Genomic DNA, 18,456 nt, shown 5'->3' with positions numbered 1-18,456 from the left:
TGAATTTTTTTTCTTTTCATGTGGCCACATTTAGAAAAAGAGTTCTTTTCCTGTTAACTAATGAAAGTCGAACTCGGGAATACTACGGTTTCCTCGCGTTGTAATGGACTTGAGATTTCTTTCCCCCTCAAAGACTAACATACCTGCCCTTTTAGAGCTGAGGGACCAGGATGCCCTCCCTGTGGTGGCTGATGCGGGGCCTCTCACTGACGCAGCCAGGGGAGCACTGGTGAATGCCGCATCCCAAATAGTTAATTACCTTTAATGAAATGCGCTCACACTCACTATAGAAAGTGAGCTCACAGTATAGGCATGTCATCAAAACCTACAGGAACAATAACTGTGTTTTAAAATTTCAGCAACTCACATTCTTACAGCAAACTCCCCAACACCACGATCTCAAAACCATTTCTGAAAACTGGTCGTTCTGCTTCCGTATTTTATTTTGTCCTGATCTAAAACATCTTTGATGTAAGGGTAGGGAATGGAGAACTATTTCTAACTGTGCACTCAAAATTACAAAAGGACTCGAACTTTAATTCCCTGAGTATATTCCGTGATGTATATATTCTAAGTGGTTTGTAAGCTAAACACTGGCCATTTTTTTAAGTTCTATTGTGAAATCGTATTTTTCTATGTTTTAACTAATTCCAAGAGATTTGGCTTTTTCTGAGTAACATAAAGATTGCCGAATGACGTATATACATTATATATATATATATATATTAAAAAACAGAGTTCTATTTTAGCACAAAAGCATTTTATATTATTTATTGAATCCTTACCTTTGTTTTCGTCAGAGACATTCCTTCTTTCTGCTCCTTTTCCTTTGTATAGTTTGTTATTTAAAGAAACAGCAGCCCTTTCTGTGCTCCATGAAATAAAGTGGGAATAATGTGCACAGCCCCGGGGGCGAACATCTCCCTCCCCACCCCCCACTGCCATGGACTGTTTGCAACAAAAGCTCATCCTGGGCTCTGCGCGGAGAGGCATGTGCACTTCCCTGGCCACACCTGACTGCACACATGCCATGAAATACTGCTTCCATCTACCTCTCCGGAAGGCCCCCAACGCTTGCTTCCACACTGGCTTTGGTATCAAAGAATCTCAGTAATGCATCTCCCTCTGGATGTTGGCTTGGAAGCCGCGGCCCCGTCTCAGCCATCGCGGCAGACCCACCTCCCTCCCGGTCGTTCTACTCCCAGAGCCCAGGGCCGCCCACGGAGCACCGTTCCCCACACCCCGTCTTGCCGCCGGCTGTCAGCCTGATGTGTCAAGGACTAAATGAGAGATTGGTCCTCAGCATGGGGCACAGGGGGCCAGCCGTGTTTTAAAACACCACCTCTAGGAGCAGCGCCTTTGAACGTGACCTCCCTGTCCCCACCCCTGACCACAGCTGTTTCCAAATGGTTTGGAAGATAGGGTCATAAAGGCCAGTGCCCTCACATGTGGTCAAACCTTTGGCAGTGGTCTTACTTTCGAGCGGACGGACCCTTTAGGATTTCCGTGAACTAGAACGACCAGTCCCTGGGAGGGGCTTGGAGGGGGGGTCCCTCCTCACGTGCTGACATTTCTCTCTGCCTGTCTTCCTCGCTGTGTAGCCGTCAGGGTGGCCCCATTCTCTCTCGGTTCCCGGGCCAAGCGTCACGCCCTTAAAGAAACAAAACCGTTTCCTGCTGAGCGTGGCTCTACAAGGTGAAGCCGGTGAATTAGATGCTGTAAATCTAGCTATTGTACCTGGGAAATTAGCATTCGTTGTGATCTCTCTTCACCCTGATTGTGCCCGTGGAGGTGTGCAGCCCTCTCTCGGTATCCACTTACTCGTGCACGTTTGAGGTCCCAGCCCACGGGAGACGCTGTCCCACGCCTGCGGGCTCCCGCCCGGCGCAGGGCTCGTGCTATCCTTTGGTATCACCGTCTTTCATGGCTGCTTGGGAGCAGCAATGCTGGTTTCCTGTGTTGATAAATTGCTTCTATGAAATCTCAATAAAAAGGCTCTGTACAAAGATACGTACTTTGATGTGCTGTCCTCCCTCAGCCCCCATTAAAACCTGCATTTCTTTATCGAGCTGCTAAGACATCAGGACATGATACCTTTTAAAGACTCCTGACTTTGAGGACAATCCATGCAGAGGCTGGTTGGATAAAGAGGAAGGGGATCGCTGACCCTCATTCCTGCGGACTGCTTGGATTGTTAAGGGCACAGCCCGCTTCATGGTCTCAGGGGGGTTTGGAGACCCAGTGGCTCCTGCAAGACGTGTTGTGGGGAAAGAGCCTATGACAGTTGGGCCACAAGGAGACCCGGGGGAGGGGGCATCTATCTCCTCCGCAGTTAGTCTAGACTATACTGGCCCCCCACCCCCAGCATACTCCAGGGTGACCTTGGAGTCCCTTGGGAAGCACAGATCCCTCACTGTCCATCCCTGCTCCCATGAAGATGAGCTGAGAGACCCCGGGGTACATGTCAGTTTAAACCTAAAATCCCAGGAGGCGGTGGCCCCAGGACCCCAGCGGCCTGGGCAGACCTGCCCGCCTGGGGGTCCGCAGGTCAGGGGCAGGCCAGCTTTTCCCTGCCCTAGAGCTCAAAGCATCTCCTGTGGGGTGCTGGTTCAGAAAAGAAGGCAGGCAGGATTGACTCCCAGAGCTATTTTTTCCCCAGAATGCACTTGGGTTTGCCAACTCAAAAACCATTTAACAGAGTAGTTGACAGGAGGCCGGGCTCCGGAGCGGGTGGGCAGCTTCATAGGCAGTGGGGAGCCTGGGGCCTGATGAACCCCATAACTGAGAGCCGTGCCCCAGAGCTGCTGGAAACCTGTTCCTCCTCCAGGCCTGGAAGTGCTGGCCACCCCACTCCCAGCTGACGTCTCTGGGCAGCCTGGTTGCTCTGCCATTTTCTCACCTCTGATTTACAAGAGTTGGTTGAGATGAGCCAAAATATCCTCCAGGTTTCCAGCAAAGGTTCAATGGGAGGAACATGGACAGCACTTGCTTGCCACATCCAAAGGTTTCTTCCATATTGCCTCACGGATAACTGACTGCTACCCTCCCCTCTCAACCTTGCATTCCCAGCCCTCGTCCTAATACTTCCTTCCCAGTCCTGCCCTGATGCATGTGGCATGGATTCATGGCAGCATGATGGGTGAGGACAAGAGGACAGGAGCCAGGGCTTCCCCTTCTTCGGGGACCTGGGCTGGGAACTCCACAGAAGTTTGTCGGCCTCAGCACATTTGGGGATTGTGCTTCTCTTGGGGCCCCTCCTGTGCCCTGTGGGGTGTTGGTCAGCCTTCTCAGCCTCTCCCTGCCAGAGGCCAGTGCATAACCCCCCACCAGCCAGTCTGAACAACCCAAAATGTCACCAGATGTTGCCAAATGTCCCTTGAGGGGAGTCAGACCACCCCCAGTTTCGAACCCCTGGTGCAGATGATGGGAAATTCTCCATGTGTTGGGGACAGTATTGGGGCAGGGACTCCGTAAAGGTGAAATTTTGTTGCCAGAGTTCGTGGCCAGGGCTCTTAACTCCTGGGAGGCTGTGTGGACCATGAGGTCTGCTGCGCGGCTGTTGTGGCCAAATTCATTGTCATGCCGGGTCATGAGCTTGACACAGGGGTATTGGAGGTAATGCCAGCCCCGAAGGTGGAGGAGCAGGTGTTAAAATTCCCAGGGCAGTGGGGCAAGGGGAAGCACCTGGGTGGTTTGGCCAGTTAAATGTCCGACTCTTGATTTCAGCTCAGGTCGTGATCTTAGGGTCGTGGGGTCGAGCCCTGCCTCGGGCTCAGCACTGAGTGTGGGGTCTGCCTGATATTCTTTCTCCCCCTCTGCTCCTCGCCCACTCACAGTCTCTCCCTTCCTCTCTCTCTTTCTCTCAAATAAAATAAAATAAATCTTTAAAAACGTGCAAGAGGGGGACCAGTTCTTTGTGTGGCCCCTGGGGCTACCTCTGACACCTGCTTCATTTCATCCTTGATGTCGAAGTATGGAACAGATTTTTCTAGACAGCAGATCAGACCCATGAGGCACAGTGGGGGTGGGGGCATGAAACACCATACCTGTGAACTTCCCACTCATCTCAGGGTTGACTTTGCCCACGGCTTTGGCCAGTGACTGCAGGGTGAGCACGGGAGACGTGTCCACCAGCAGCCATGGCGCTGAATGTGGTCCTGAGTCATTCTACCTTGCCAAATATGTCATGGAGGACCTTGGCCAGGGAGAGTCCAGTGGACAGTGTCCTGTGCTGTCCAGATCCTCCTTCACTGAAGGACTTCCTGCCTGTGCTAGGGCTGCAGTCATCAGCCCCTTTGAGGGTGCCTTTGCTACTGAGCCTGACACCTCACCCTTGCCAGGGTGCCCATATCCAGTGACTGATCCATGCAGAGGTGCAAATGCCTGGCCATCGTGGTCCCAATTTAGGAACAAACTAGCTGTTGAGGTCATAGTGGGGTTGCCACAGGCTGTTTGGGGACCCTTGTCACAGCTAGACATTTCCCTCTGTTCGATCCTGATTCCTTCTCCATCCTTCCATAGACACAGATACCAAGAGAACTCCTTAATAGTGTTCTGTCGTTACACTCTATTTCAGAGTCCACTTCCCCCGGGGAAACCAGCCTGCACTGTGGGGCCCAGGTGCGGTAGCAGTTAGCTGGTGCTGATGCGGGGTCTGGAGGCTGGATCACCCGCTGGCCAGCTGGCCGTGGCCACAGCCAGGAATTGGCGGTAATAGGTGCAACACAGAAAGCTCTAGATCAAAGAGAGGGGTGCTCCCAGCATTCACATTTGCAGCAGAGATGAGTGGGATGGTACGCTGGTGGAAGGAAATGCACTGGCTGCTTTGTCTCATCGAGCTGGGAAAAAAATCACAGTCTAAGATAGAAGTGCAGTAGGGAAAAGGAGTCTCATGCCTGTGCCCCAGGGAAGCTACAACTTCAAGGCTAAGAGATCGATTTTCCCAATTTACGGAAGACTGATTGTGTTACAGTTTCCTTGGATGATAAGCTGTTGGTCAGAAGCTGTCCCCTGTCTACTGTGGGAAATTTTGCCAGAGGTGTGAACCGAGGTGATGCAGGTCAGGTTGGTCTTGCCAAGCGGGCTGAATGGACCTCTGTGTGTGTGGCTGGATGGGTTCCATCTGCTCAGCGAGTTTTCAGAACCAGCCTTCCTTTTGTCATTGATTGTAACAGACCCTCCTTGAACTGTCCCTTCTTTACGTTCCCTGCCTGTCCATGGAACCCACCCCAAACCCCCAACCCTACTCGCTGGCAGCTTGCTGCCATTTGCTTGTCCTGAGTTGCAATCCCTCTTCTATCCTTGAATAAACTTTCCCATTTTGAGCTCGCTTCTGTCTACTTCTTTATTTAGGGCAGCAAAGTGTTTGAGAAAAGTGAAGGAGAGAGTAAATCCTGGACAGTGGGACTGGGTGGCTATGGCTAAGCTTGATGGATGCTTTGGGGAAAGATAGTAAAAAGCAGAGAGGCCAACCAGGCCAGATATGGGATAGTGTATGCATTCCGGACTACTCTCTTGGGCTGTGGAATGGTGGCAAGGACACACCGAGCCTGGCTCTCCTGAGCATGGAGAGTGCAAGGAGAGGAAAACATGCTGGGGGGCCAGCAGGACACCACGAGGCCATCCTGTGAGAGTACACCAGCATCACTAAGAAGGTCAATGTTGGCTCTCCTCTGCAGGTGGTGCAGAGCTGGGGAAAGCTTTTACAGATCTACGTTAGGTCATTCAGTCATTCAATACTCACTGAGCACCTACCATGGGCCATGAAGGACTGGACCAGACAGTGGCATCAGGATCCCCATTTCATAAAAGGGAACCCTGAGGTGAGGACATTTCTTCGAAATTAGGATTGGGCCTTGCTCCCTTGCTCCAAAGCCTGTGTCCTTCCCTGACATCCAGAGCTCTGTGTAGACACACCAGCTCCAGACTCTGGCCAGGAAGTGGGCTTCAGGGGTCTCTCTACAGGGATCTCTCCCACCTCCACAGTCTGGGCTGTAGTCTTCTGTTCACCAGTTGCTTTGTCCACTAGAGATTCCATGAGCCCCTGCTCAGGGCCTGGCCTGGTGCTGGGTGACCGGGATGAACAGGAGACCACAGACAGGTGGGAGATGGACAGACAGATGGACAGACATCTAGAGAACGCACGATGTGGGGCCAGGTCCTGGGACATCTGCTCTGGTCCAGTTTCCATACATTTGGTTATTTATTTCATATGCGTTTATGGGGCGTTTACTGTGCACCAGCCACTTAAGGATACAGACAGAGAGAGACTGTCCCTTTCGTCTCTGTGGGGACCATGACACACAACACAGGCCCTGCGACAGTCATATGGGGTGATTCTCATGATCGCTCAATGACACTCGGATGCATGGGACTGTTCTCCAGTTTATCAGGACACACCACACACACACACACACACACACACACACACACACACACACACACACCCCTACACATGTTTTTCTGAGAACAGTGGGGATGATAGGAGCCCAGAATGGGAGAGGCCAGGGTATGGCACTCAGCCATCAGGAGCTAGGCAGAAACAGTCACCTAGTGTGCAGTGAGGTGCGGGTCCCTGAGTCGCGGGCTGTCTGTAGATAATGACTAGAATGTGGTATCCCCAGGGACAAAAGAGAAGGGCCACCAACAGGTGTCCTACCCAAAAAAGAAGTTAAGGATAATCAGGAGGCTTAAGTTAGTTGCCCCAATAAAATATCACAAGCCAGGGATGCCTGGGTGGCTCAGTGGTTTAAGCCTCTGCCTTTGGGTCAGGTCACGATCTCAGGGTCCTGGGATTGAGTCCTGAGCCAGGCTCCCCACTCAGCCTGCTTCCCCCTTTCCCTCTGTCCTAACCCTACCCCTGCTTGTGTTCGTGCTCTCTCTCTCTCAAATAGATAAAATCTTAAAAAAAAAAAAAATCACAATCCATCGCTTGGCCATTTTGTGGATCCAGAACTAGCCGGCTAAAGACGAGGCCAGGTCTCCAGGGGGAGAAATTGACCACCCTGGGACAGGTGCACATGCCCATGGTTCCTCAGTCTGTGTCCCCATGGACCTGCCTCCACCTGGGCTGTCCATGCCAAATGGGGCCAATTTCCATGGGGGCCCTTGGTAAGAGGGCCTTCACTTTTTTATCCTGTCCTGCCTGCTGGGGAGCAAAGCCTGGAGACCAGCAGGCAAATGCTCAGCCGGGGAACAAAATGATGCTTACAAGACCTGCCCTAAATCATAGCGCGGGCAGAGTGATACTTGGTCTTTCGGGTGCATTTTTCAGCACCACATTTCCCAGGGTAATAAGTGGACATGCCAGGGGCCCTCAGGACACAGTGCCCTTCAAGTCAACATAAACAGCGTTGCAGATGGAGGCTGATGGAGACTTGGAGTCATTTCTACATGACCACCCCACCGCATAGGACGGAGCACCATGGAAAGATACACAAGATTAACAGGACAGCAAAACGCCAGGAGGTGGGTTCACATTTCATTATCCAAAGGAAACTGTTTCCACGAACTTCCGATAAAATGCTGAATCTTAGTTCCCAGAAGGAAGGAAGTACCTTGAGAGTATCTTGCTGTATCAGCAAGAGGGATGGAAAAGTAACAACGTTCTTCTGGTTAAAATGTTTCTAAAGAGAAGTAGCATGCCTTGTTTGAATGGAATGACCCTGGCTTTAGGAATTAGAAAGTTCTAGATCAGAGTCCCTTGCTAACTGTGTGGATGTGATGTTTTTAACCTATCGATGTCCTTACTTTTCTCCTGGGCAGCAGACATGGTACTTTTTTTAGTGTCCTGTTTGCTGCAGCATTTACGACTGTGCTCTCTGGAGCCAGCACTGCCTGGGTTCGAATCCCGGTTTCCCACCGCTTTGGGCCAGTTGGTTGACATTTCTGTGCCTCAGTCCGTGCCCTGTGGGTCAAACGAGAGTGGAGAAACCCTTACCTCGAGCCAGGAATAGTGAATAGTCAGGAATGTCAGGAATAGTGAATGAGGTCAGTATAAAGCCCGTAGGTGGGGGTATCTGGCGGGTGACACATGTTTACACACATTGATTGTTTACCAAGAGACACTAGAACTGGCTCAAGTTATTTTTTCCCCCGAGTCCAGCTGTAAGGCAGAGCCACGCTCCCCTCCTCCCCCTAACCCCCGCGGCCTCTGGTTATCAGTGTGGGTCAGAGCCAGGAGTGTGCGGCCTGTCGGGGATAGGGATGACGGGTGAGAATGTGCTGTCCCCTCCCCTGCTCCGCGCCACCAAATATGTCCATGCTGTCCGATGCCTGGTCTGCGGCCACCCCAGGCTGTCGTCTCCTGGCCAGACCTGGGGCTCACCGGCTAATTTTAGAAATGACTTGTCGGCTCAGCTGCTGCCGTCACATTGGCGCAGAGGGAGGGTGTGGGGAGGATGGGGAGGAGCAGTCAGGGAAGGGGATGTGTGTGAGGGTGTTCCTGACATTTCTCCTTCGCCCCCGCTGTCCAGGCTTGGTGGGGTCTCTGCGCTGCCCCCAGGGGAGAGCTCTTAGGCTGCTGTGTTTCCCGTGACCTGTGGCCTTGCACGGAGAAGGTACAGTGGGACGAGTTTTTACGAGGGGCACCTTGGGAACTGACGGGCATAATTTTCCAGAATGTGCTTTTGGGGGACTGGGGCGGCATGCGTTGGGACCTGCGGTCTGCCGTCTTGGGGCCGCTCTGGCTGGACAGCCTCCGACGGCCCATACTGCCTACTCAGAAAACAAAGAGTCTTAAGTGGCAGGATTTTTTAAGAACAAAATGCTGGGGTGAGCAGACATGTCTGAGGCTCCCCCTTGTCTGTCGGGCCCTAGCCATCTGCTAATCATTTTTAAAAACTACGTTTAGAGTCCTGGATACCCTCTGGGGTGTAATCTCAACCCCGCCACGTTCGTGGTTCCTATTTTCCCCTCCCCTACCAGTGGTTTCTGCTTCATAGGTTGTCAGTTTATGGTCAGGCAGCTGACTCTTCTGGGGGGCCAAGTTCTGCACCCTGGTGAGGACAAGCCTTCGTGGTGGTGGCCTTTTATTTTCAATAAGCATGTGCATGGTGGGGGAGGGGCGCGCTGGTTGGAAGACAAAGCTTGGGTTTCAGGCGGCCCTGACTTGATCCTCAGTCCGTCCCAGGACCTGCTTTATCTGGCTTGCCCGGTGGGGCCGGGACCTCTGGGCCTCGGAGCCTGGGTGCAGGGTTTCTGCCAGAGGTGGCTCGGGGAATAAAGTCCAGTCTGGCCCTGAGCTGGCAGAGGCCTGGGCTCCCATTCCGCAGGGTCTGGAAATGTGGGCTGTTCCTTTTTCTTTGTGGCCGGCCAGGAAGATGCCTACCCTTTTTAAGAACCCAGCTCACAGAGGGGCCCACGCGAGCTTCCCGTGTCCGACATGGTGGTAGTTTCTTGCGTCTTGTTTTTGCTGCTGACCCGAGCTGTGTTCTCCCGTCTCTGCGTGATAGGTCCAGGGTGGGCTTGGGGAAGACCTGGGTCGAGTAGGCTATGGATGAGTTCTCGAATATGACAGAGAGAGGAGGCCTAGGGGTGGGGAGAGAGGGAGGAAGAGCAAAGGCAGAGTCTCTCAGTCTCCTGACTTCTGAGGGGCTGCCTGTCCCCAGTGAGTAAGTATTTGGGGCCACCTGCACAAAGGCCTGGTCACCTTGAGTCGCCCAGCTTGGGCTCTGCTGAGTTGGTGACCTCAGACAAGTCACTCCCCAGCTTTGGTGTCCCCTTCCAAACCTGAGGGTGTTGGGTGGCCCTATCACGGAGCCGTCTTCTGGGACCCAACCTCTGGGGCAGCATTTCTCCAAGTGTGGGCCGTCAGCCTTCGCTGGGGACCTTCCAAAGCGCAGATTCCCCAGCTCGCCTGAGACCTATGGAACAGTCTTGGGGGCAGGAGCCCAGAAACCCACAGATTTCATACCTCATAGCAGGCTCTGGGGCCCACTGAAGCCGGAGACCCGCCTTTCCTCAGGCGCAAGCTGAGAAAACCTAGAGGGGCTGCTCAGGCCTCATTCTTGCAAAATATCTGAAGGCCGGTGGGACCCAGGGGAGAAAGACTGAACCCTTCTGGTGGCATTTCAGGATGAGAACAGAAGGCCACAAAGCGAAGAAACTTCCTGGCGTGGCCAGAGAACGAGAACTCTGGTTGTTTCTACTGGGCCACGATGAGACAGCCCTTCAGTGGGGCCTGGCTTACTTGGTAGTTAGAAACAACTGTCTGAATGGTCATTTTTTCTCTCTCTTTAAAAAAAAAAAAATGTTTATTTATTTATTTTAGAGAATGGAGTGGGGGGCAGGGAAGGCATGAGCAGGAGGCACAAAGGGAGAGGGAGAAAGAATCCTAAGCAGATGCCACACTGAGCACAGAGCCCGACGTAGGGCTCGATCTCATGACCCTGAGTTCACGCACAACCTGAGCTGAAACCAAGAGCAGGACGCTTCACCCACTGTGCCACCCAGGCTGTTCCTTTTTCTTTGTGAGTGGTGTCTTTTAAGCAGGTGGTTGGCCGCTGTGGTATATGGCCTTTCCTTGATTTTCTTTTACGTTTACATTTTAATTCCAGTTCGTTAACATGCCAGGCGATATTAATTCCTGCTATTTTTTTTCATTAATAAACTTTATTTTCTAGAGCCATTTCAGGTCCACAGCAAAATTGGGGGACAGGTACAGAGATTTCCCATAAACCCCGTAACCCCACACATGGATAGCCTCTCCCCACTCTCCACATCCCACGCCCTAGTGGGACAACTGACCCAATGGGTGAGCCTACAGGGATACACCGTCGTCACCTGGAGTCCATAGTTGACGTCGGGGCTCATTCTCGGTGGCGGACATTCTAGGGGTTTGGACAAATGGCAAAATGGACCCATCATTGCCATAGCATACGGAGGGCCTTCCCTGTCCTCCGTGCTCCGTCTGCTCATCCCCTACCCCTCCCAACCCTGGGCAACCACGGATCTTTTTACTCTCATCATAGTGGTGCTTTCTTCCAGAATGTCGTATACTTGGAATCAGACAGCAGTGGGGCCTTTACAGATTGCCTGCTTTCACTTAATGACATGTGTTTACAGTTCTCCTGTGTCTCTTCGTGGTACCCTTGTACTGTGTGAAACTGTGTGAAATGGAATGGTTTGAGAAAGGGACAAAGTGAGCTTGAGAAAAGGGAGGGCCCCTGGGTGCTGTCAGACCCAATCCGGTCTGTGGCACAGAGAGGGGAAGCAACTTGCTCAAGGACACACAGATTTGCAGTGTCAGCAGTGGCTTTAGAACAGCCAGTCCCTGCCCTCAAGGCTGGCACTGGGGACCAGCCTAGGGGTCCTCATTTTGGGACTAATAGCCCTATTTTCCCTATTACCTCTGCCCCCAAAGTCTTCTCCCTCAGTATCATCCAAGCCTCAAAGGAAAGGATTAAATCGTATGTCATAAGTCAACAGAGGCCAACAAATATGATCTTTATTCACCAATGTCTTTGGGATGAGAGCTTATAGGACAGTGGGCATTGCATTACTATCAAGGCAGATATCTGTCTGTCTGTCTGTTTCTCTCTCTCTCTCTCTCTCTCTCACACACACACACACACACACACAGACACACAGACCCATCAGTCAGTCTGAAGGATCCAAGGGCACCATCAGCTTCATCTGAATCACCTCCCCCTGGACAGGACTCCCTCAGCTCCATGATTTTCCTTTCCTGCCCTGCTTCGCACTGAGCCTTTCCCGAATGCTTCATTCCCTTTAAGAGCTACAGTCTCTGGCAATGAAGAAAGGATCCTCCAGAATTTGCAATGAGGGTTCACCAAATACCTGGCCAATACTCACGCTCAGGGAAACAGGAATTTCGAGGGCCGGGGTCCCAAGGGAATTTTTCTTGGCCCATAAAAGACTGAATGCATTTTCAGCTGTTTCATGGGTACCAGCTGGGGCTTGAGTTTCAATTTCATGGAGGGCAACAGGATTAGCTGTTGAGTTGAGAGAGCGAGAGTGAGAGCGAGAGAGAGAAAGAGAGACGCACTTGCTCAATGGGATTAAATGTCTCATCAGTGCTGGATATCCCTGTGAGTTTGTGCATGAGTTATCAGCCCCATTTTACAGATCCAGAAGTGGGATTTCGAGGTTTAAGTGCCCCCAATGTCGTGCAGAATGAAATGAAACCAGGACTCTTCTGTTCTGCTGGAGACTGTATCTTCAGTCTACTGGAATAAACAATGGGAGCTTTGCTAGTAAATTGCACCATACTGTTTCATACAGACAGGTAACAAAGCCTGTTCACACTCATGACCTCACTGGATCCACTGATAATCCTTTGGAAGGGGCTACTGCAGTGTCAGTTTTTCTGACAAGGAAATTGAGAATCAGAGAGGTTTTGTGACTGCCCAAGGGCACAGAGCTACTAAGTGATGATGGATCCAGGAATTTCTTCTCTTTTGTCAATGGTGGGTCAGCTTTTTCTCTTTTTTTTTTTTTTCTATTATCATTCTTTGCTATTTATTATTCAAACCAAGACTATTTTGCCCTTGTTTCCAAACCCTGAATGCTTCTCTCTGCTCAATAGGGACTTTTTAGAGAAGGGTGTCTCAACCAACCCACTATTGACATTTGGGTCTGGATGATTCTTCATTGTGTGTGGTGCAGGGTGGGAAGGCTGTCCTGTAGGATGTTTGGAAGCATCCCTGGCCTCTCCCTGGTGGATACCCCTAGCAAACCAACCCCCCCTCACTCTAGCTGTGACATCCAAAAATGTCTTCAGGCATTGCCAAACGTCCACTGATGGGCACAATCACACCTACTGAAAACCACTGATCCAATCTAGTGTGATCCAATAAAGCTTCTGCAAGGATAGAAATATTCTGTACCTTTCCTGTCCACTGTGGTAGCTGCTAGCCAACTGTGGCTATTGAGCATTTGAAATATGGCCAGTGTGACCTGGAAGGTGATGTTTTCCTTGGAGTTCCTTTTCAATCATTTCAGTCATTTAAATCACGTGTGGCTAGGGGCTGCTTTATTTGACAGCCTAGCTCCAGAGGGCAACATAGCGGGGGCAGGAAAATAGCCCATCAATGGGGCACTGGACCCTACAAGCAGTCAGGGGAGCCCCCCACTCCCCTGGCAGAAGTGTGACCAGCTTCTTGCTTTACTGCAGCCAGCAGAACACCAGATGGCAAATGGCAAATACTTGGCAGACCTACCAACCCTAGCCCTTTCTGTGCTCATGGCAGGCATTACTAGTCGATCACCACATGCCTTTTTGCTAGTGCAGGATCATTCTCAGTGTAACACTCCAGGCAGTGCCCAACTGCAGATCAGCTGGTGCTGGCATGAAGGAGAGACATTGTTGGCTGTCCCTGCATGAGGTCAGGAGGCTGGTCTGTAAGGTCCAACATCTCATCAGGCTATATGGTGGCTGGCAAGGGCATGGGGCCTGCCTAGGTCAGTGGGACAACCACAGATATGGAGAGGGAAGTGGTGATGTGCTGGAGGGACCCAGACTTTTCTCTGTTCATTTCTCCAAGAAACACTCACTGCTTGATTTGTGGGTCGAGGCAAGGGGTAAAGGGGCGGGTGGGTGCTGGCTTGTCAGCCCCTGAGGTGCAGAGCTTTTGCAGAATTTAATGGACCTGGGTGCCATATTCAGATGACCAAAATATATTTCTCATAAATATTTGTTTTTTCTTCACAGTTCAGAGCTCACAGCTCTGAAACTATTGGAATTCCTTAAGTCTTGAGAGTGATAAAGGTGGCTTTTGTTAATGCTAACACCATGATTTTTGAAAACCACCTAAGGATGGGGGCCGGTGGCCGGTGGAGACAACCATGGGATTAGAGGATTGGAACCTACCCCTGATCTCTGAGGCAGGAGAGGGACGAGAGACTGAGTTCAATCACCAATGACCCATGATTTCATCCATCGTACCCATGTTACAAAGTCTCCATAAAACCCCTAAAGGATAGTGTTCGGAGAACTCCTGGTTGATGAACATATGGAAATTTGGGGAGAGTGGTGCCCCCTAGATCAGGCTTGGGGCTCCCCACCCTTTCCCCATCCCCTGCCCTGAGTATCTCTTCCATCCTGACTTCTATCCCTTCGTAATAAATGGGTAATTTGGGGAGCAAAAATTTCTCTGAGTTCTGAGCTGTTCTGGCAAATGTATCAGATACAAGATGGGGGTCATGGGAACTTCTGATTTATAGCCAGAGATGGTCAGAAACACAGGTGACAACTTGGGTTCAGGACTGGTGTCCGAAGTGGAGGGTGGTCTTGTGGGACTGAGCCCTTTACCTGCAGAATGTCAAACTGTCTCCAGTAGATGGTGTCAGAATTGAGTTGAATGGAGTTGACTCTTAATCACCCTGCTGGTGTTGGGAACAGCTTGGTGTTGTGTGGGGAACGCCCCCTGCAGTTAGAGTTGGGTCCAGGAACCTGAAAGACTGGGGACAATGGGGGATAGGGATGCTGGGAATGTCACGGCTCACAGGTGTACAGAGCATCCAGTAATCCCACCGCCTTGTGAAATGGACAAGAAAGGCTGGCGCCCCCATTTGACAGGTGGCGGGACTGCAGCCCTAAGAGAGTCCACGGAAGGCAGGTGAGGCCCGAGGTTAGCTGTGAGACCTCTAAAGGGGAGGTGAGCCCACCAAGGGACAGGAAGTCTGCTGTGTTCACCCCAGCCAGCCTTTGTGAACGGAAGTGTCCACTCTGTTGCAGAGAACCATCTAGAAAACTTCCAGGGGACAGTGGCCAGCATTCTGAAGGTTCTGGGAGCCGTGAGAAATTTCTTACCTGAGAAATGGTTGAAGGCTTCAGATGAGAAAATTGGAGGCAGACCCCATATGGGTCACATGGAAAACCTTATCTGCCACTCCAGAGAAGAGAACTGAGGCCCGCATGTGGCTGTCCTGACAAGGCAGCTCTGTGGGTAGGAGGAAAAGGTGACAGATCCCAGGGAACAGGGAGATGAGGACACTCGTTGTGTGCCAGGATCGGAAAAGGTGGGTTCTATGGCCTCTGAGGGCTTTGCAGCTCTGGTTTCAAAGAAGAAAAGCAAAATGAGAGCAGACCCCGAATGTCTTACTTAGTATGAGCTCCCCATCACTGGGTATGACCAAGCAAGGATTCATTGATTTTCCATCCAAGAGATTCCTGTGAGCAGGGCTGGTCCTCTGAGGCTCTCTGACAGGGGACAGTGGGCAGGGCATTGCATTCTCCACCCCCTGCCTCCCTGTCTTCTCCATCAATGCCTCCCCTGCTCTTCCCTCCCTCCCTTCCTCTTCACTCTCTCTATTTCCTACTGCTAACCTCCTTTTTTTCTCATTCATCACCTCCCCTACCCTCTCTTCTCATCTTCTAGGATAATGAGCTACTTGCTAGATGTGGGTTTCCCTTGCTCTGATGAGGGGAGGGTGTCTCTGTATTGGGCAAAGTCTCTTTTCATTACTACGTGGCTCTGTGACCATCAAACTCTAGGTCTGGGTGAGCTTGGCTGCATCATGCATGAATCAAGAGAGTCACTTTGTCCCTTAAGCCTACAGCTGGCAAATAGGTAGCAATGGTGTCTCATTCCCTCCTTCCATGCCTGGGACAGACATTAATAATCAATCAGAGCATTTTCTTCCACTGAGCCCAGATAAAAGCTCAGAGTCCTTCCCATATAACACCCCAGGAGGCAACTAACCATCTGTCAGAATTAATGCATGAGTTGAAACCTACTTGCCCCCTGGCTTTATTGGCTAGGGTCCCACGATGACAGCATACACAGGTGGTAATGTGGAGAGACTTTTTAATGAAGGAACTCTTCCAAGAGGTGTGTGCAGGGTTAAGGAAACCAATGAAGCAGGGGACAAGCGGTGGTGGGTTACTAGCATTGGGCTGGTTGCAAGGCAGAGATGGTTAATAGAGGAGCCTGGGGGCTAATGGCAGTCTGTCCCTGAAAAGGGACTGCTCCAAGGGGCTTATGGCTGTAGATGGAGAAACACAGCCTTTGCCAAAACTGGGGCCTGAGATGGAGGAAGCAGGACAGGTAGGGCAATAAAGACCCTACCTCTAGTCCCTACCATATGCAGGTCTCCTTCCAGAGCCTTCCGTTGACCAAATTCAGCAGGAGGCCAGAGAGCCAGAGAGCCCTGAGGTCTGCAACCCTAGTGGTCAGCACCCCAGAGCACAGAACAGGCTAAAGAAGGAAGCAGAATGTTAGGAAGCCCAGATAGAAGAACAAAGCCTCCACTCTTCCCTTCCCCAGCAACCTGCATAGACTCGGGGCCCTTCCATCCGGGGAATGGCCCCAGACCTGGCTGCCTCGGAAGAAGGGATGAGGAAAGAGAGCCTGTGGGGGTCCTCAGAAATCTTGTGGTATGAATGTTGGAACTTTGACCTCCTCCTTCCCGATTTGGCCAGGACCAAATCCAGCTCTCTGCCTGGTTTAAAAAATGAAGTTGCATTGAAATGACCACGCCCCTTCATTTACATATCACCCAGGACTGCTTCTGGGGTGCAAAGGCAGAGCTGAGTAGCTGCAAGGGAAACCCTGTGACCCCAGTGCTTGACCAGCTTCCTATCTGGCCATTTATGGGAAACTTTGTGGACCTCGCCTGAGCACAGCGTGCTGGACCAGCAACAGGAGGAGCTCTTCTCTCCTTCTGGACTGAAGAGGGCTGGGGGTAGGTGATTGGGTGGGGGAGATGCCACCAGGCCAGGACAGGAGCGGGGACTTTGGGAGGGCACCTTCGAGGGAGGGAGGCAGACAACCCATGGGCACCCAGCAGGGAAAGCTGAGAGCCGAGAGCCGAGAGTACAGGTGCCCTCTGATCTCTGCCACTGGGTGATTCCCATGAACTTGGGCCTACCTGGAAGCCAGTAGGTAGAAGGGGTGGAGGATGGGTTTGAAGGGGTGAATGGATGACACCCAGCTTGGGGCACCTTCTTCTGCCCCTGCCTGGCCCCTACTGGCTGGAAGCAAGGCACTTGACTGATATGGGGTCGCTTATAGAACCCACCTCAGAACAGGGTGCCTTGTGGGAGTCGTGACATGACCACTCACGTTCTCAGCACAGAGCCGTGCCCAGATCTTCGTGGGGGCCTGTCATCAGTGGTCTAGCTTTTGTTGCCTCCCTTCCAGGGTCTAAGGGCTGAGATCTCAGGGTTGAGCAGAAGGAGCAGGTTAGCCAACGAGGTCATCCCACTCCTTCCTGTGTGACCTTGAACCCCCTTGCTCCTCAAACTACAACAGACCCAGTGCTGTGACTAACACGCAACAGATACTGACCAAATAGAGCATATCCCCAGCTACCTGAGGATGTACCTTCTTGAGCCAATTTCCTGGGATTACCCAACCTAGGTAGGTTCCCCAACCTAGGGGACCTCCAAGCCCCAACCTGGTGGCCCCAGATTGGCCCTTGATTCTCACCACCAGCCTGGGGCTGAGATGGGAGCAGAGCATGGGTGGGAGGCGTGGGACGTCTCGGGGAGGTGGAGGGACTCAGCTTGACCTTTTTGCTGGGCGACCCTGGGCAAGTACCTTTACCTCTCTGAGTCACTGTTTGCTCTATGGGAGGATGCCAACCACAAGGTGCTGTTGTGGGAATGAACATGATAATTATTTTTAAAATAAATAAATTCAAGTTCCAGTATGAATTGAAGGGGAACTGGGGGCAATTTGGGTGTAACGATCTATCTCATTGCTAGGCATGTAGTAGCTTCTCCCTCAATGCTGGAGAATTATCCTGGGCTGGGTTCTCCAGGCCAGCCTTGACCCATGGAGTCAAATAAAAATGAAAAATATGATCGAGGGCAATTACTGGTGATTAAGAACATGCTCAGTATATAGGTGTCCTCCTCTTGTTTTAAGGCTGAGAAAAATGAGGCTTGGAGAATTTTCTGGGTTCCCCCAGGGTAGTGGTGGTGGCAGGACACGAACTTGGGCCATGATAACATGCGGCTGTCCCCTGTGCGCCCCCCCCCACCATGGATACAGACAGCACAGGAGGATGTCAGAAATCCACATCACAGTCTTGCTGCCAGGGTCCTCCTCTGTCCCTTCTCAGCCACACTCCTCATCATTACCTGTTCCTGAGCTCCTACATTCATTCAACAAACATTTCCTGAGAGCTAAGTATGTGCCAGGCACAGTCCTAAGCACTGGACCCACATAAGAGGACATAACAGTTGGAAATTCTGGTCCTCATTGGGCCATGTTCTGCAGGGTGAGTCAGAAACTAAACAACAACAAAAAATCTATAGCATGATGGACACTGGTAAATTAGCCATAAATTGCAGTGGCGGGGTGGGGCGGGGGGGGAGAACAGGATAAAATGATGGGCAATCCTGGGGTACGGTAGGGGTGCGGTGGGAGGGATGGGTGTTATGCCTTCATTTAAACAATGAAGGCAGGATCAGTGACAGGATGACTCTGAGCAAAGACTTACCATGTGGAAGGAAAAGCATCTGGAGCCGAGGGAACAGAATGTGCA

This window comes from Enhydra lutris, unplaced genomic scaffold (genome assembly GCF_002288905.1).
Source record: "Enhydra lutris kenyoni isolate GAN:26980312 unplaced genomic scaffold, ASM228890v2 scaffoldscaffold73, whole genome shotgun sequence".
In the NCBI taxonomy this organism is placed as follows: domain Eukaryota; kingdom Metazoa; phylum Chordata; class Mammalia; order Carnivora; family Mustelidae; genus Enhydra; species Enhydra lutris.
The sequence above is the reverse complement of the archived record's forward strand: the minus strand, read 5'-3'. Positions refer to the sequence as shown.